The sequence below is a fragment of the Montipora foliosa genome, chromosome 7 (assembly GCF_036669935.1).
Source record: "Montipora foliosa isolate CH-2021 chromosome 7, ASM3666993v2, whole genome shotgun sequence".
NCBI classification, from domain to species: domain Eukaryota; kingdom Metazoa; phylum Cnidaria; class Anthozoa; order Scleractinia; family Acroporidae; genus Montipora; species Montipora foliosa.
Window position 1 is genome coordinate 9829287 of NC_090875.1, and position 2500 is coordinate 9831786.

General features: G+C 36.8%; 1 protein-coding gene across 2 annotated transcripts in view; it reads left to right on the forward strand.

The window, feature by feature from the left end:
- The first annotated feature begins 1047 nt into the window (after nucleotides 1–1047).
- Nucleotides 1048–2500, forward strand: part of LOC138010384 (probable ATP-dependent RNA helicase DDX60) — a 103502-nt gene continuing 102049 nt past the window's right edge. The window contains exons 1-2 of one of the 2 annotated variants that reach the window (XM_068857322.1): nucleotides 1048–1078; nucleotides 1213–1293. The gene's annotated coding sequence lies outside the window, so the exon portion shown is untranslated. Of the gene's footprint in view, nucleotides 1079–1212; nucleotides 1294–2500 lie in introns of those variants that run through there. The other variant, XM_068857319.1, reaches the window with a different exon arrangement.

The window sequence follows — 2500 nt, forward strand, 5'->3', positions numbered from 1 at the left end:
GTGCAACATAAGAGCTTCATCTGACTGAGGAAACCATCAGCACCTCTCCAGTACATGGTACGTGTGAATATATTAGTGTAGTTCATAGTGCTGTAACCACTGAAGACAAAGTTAGCCCAAACGGGAGCATGGCTAGTGAGGTGGGTGTCCCTTGTGCCTGTCCCTAGGGGAAAACTGACTAAAGCTATTGACATGGATGCCTTTAAAGATATCCATACAGGGTTAGGAACTTTTGGGCTGCCCCTACATATCAGCATGAACCCTAGGGTGACTCCAATCCAAGCTCATCCACATTGGTGCCCTGTAGCAAAAGAAGCAAAAGCATCTGACGCAATACGTGACCTTGAAACCTTGTCTGTTCATATTTGTTGTGCTAATGACTTTCTTTCTTTTCCTTTTTTTTCATACGAAACATATTAACATGTTAAAAGTTTTCTTTGAAAGGGAGGATGTTGATAGGAGATAATTCTGTCCTCGTATCATAGGGGTCAGCGGTATTCCGCATAGGCCGTATTGTGTGTGTACAACGAAAAAGGTTGCATGTGAGCTGAGAATAAATTGTTGTGTTCTCGAAAGCTGTTGTTTCTTCCATGGAAGCTTTCCCAGCCGGTCAACAAGAGCGTTTATGGAGAAAATGTATTTCAGTTTGGAAGAAGATGAAGAACATTTCCTTTCATTTGTGGAATTATTATGAGCAATTATTTTATAAAAGCAATAGAGGACTTTTTCCGTGTTTCTATAACTTCATCTAAAACACTCGGGGGAGTTGTGAGAATTCTCGACAGTTATGCAAACCCTCGACTGCTTCTCGGGTTTGCATAACTGTCTCCAATTCTCCAAACTTCCCCTCGTGTTCAGATGAGGCTATGGAAACACGGAAAAAGTCCTCTATTGCTTAATATTGGTAAACAGAAGATGGTAGTCTCCAGCACTGCGTTGAGGCTGGTAGATACTGATTACGTAACAATTTCAGTTGATAATATAAAAGGAATCGCGATGCATTATGGGATACTGTTCATTCCTCCTCTTTTCACATGCGGTGAACATGCGGTGATTCAAATCAACAAAAAAACTCAAGGTACTCGTTTGAATTAACACTTTCACTTCTTGAAAGAATCGTTAACTTTGTCCGTCAATTAGTCGGCTTTCGTAGTTTGCTAACTTGGTTGTCGCAATTTGTGAAAACCTTAGAAGTGTATTGTTATATCTAAGGAAAGCAACAGAAAAGCAGGACGGTGGGAAATCAATCGCGGCTTGTTTTCACTTCACTGGAGGTTCACAAAAATCCGGCAGGTACGTATCGAATTTTTTCAGTTCCAACGTCGGTAGTGGACTATATTTATACCGAAAGGACAATATTGGATGTTAGAGAAAAATGTGATGCTATACCGATTTACGTTCCTTTTTTTTTTGCTATCATTCTCGATTCACTTTCACCGCAACTGTCAGATAATCAGAATAATATATAGATTTAGCCAAGCCACGCAGAAAGCAATACTGTGGAGAAAAAATACACCTTCAAATCATTAGTTTAATACAGTGTAGAGTGATTAAACACCTCTGAGCTGACCGCAGTTAACGAACGAGCCTTGCAAAAAATAGCCAAAGTTTAATTTTAATCAACAACTAAAACTGCAATTACATGCACAGTAATCTCTTTGACAACATTTTCGGTTTTGAATGGTAATCTTTTCACCCTCTCTCCTCAGTTTCATTAGAAGAGGAAAAAATTAATAAGCTAATATGATTAAAAAGTCAAGCGTAGTATTTGGTAACTCGTAGTAATTCCATAAGTTCCTTTATATGAAGCATTGTTTGTCAAACGAAGGACATTCCCGGGAATGAAAAAGGCTTCAAAGCGAAATTTGCATATTGTTTTAAACGTCATGCCGATCAATAACAGCTACGTATATCATATTTCGAGTTTTCGATCACTTCGCAAATTCACCAACAAACTACCGTTTACTAGCACTTGCTTAATCTTTAGCTACCAAAAATGGGAAGAAAATTAAAACAATCGCTTGAACTCCCTATCTTAACACGTTAACAGTTTATGTTAAAGGAAAGGTCTGTATTACGGCATGAATCGGCAATTCGTTTACGAAATGTTTATTGTCGGAAGCGTTGTGAAGATACTTTTCGAAAAAATGATATATCCGGTTATATTTGACACAAATCACACACTGGAAAATTTGGACCATTTACAGACTTCATAAAATGTCTGTAAATAATAAATTTACAGACTTTAACACTTAACGCCATAAATATAAAATCTTTGTAAATTTATTTTACAGATATTTTACAGAGTTTTGTTGAGTAAAGCTCTATAAAATGTTTGTAAAATGTTTATAAATTATTGGAGCTACAACAAGAGGAAATACTTGAAATTTACAGACTTTATAAAATCTTGCAAAAATGTCTATAAATCGAAAATTTACAAAGATTTTACGCCGTTTGGTCATGTCTCATAAAATGTCTGTAAATTGCGCTCTATCATCAT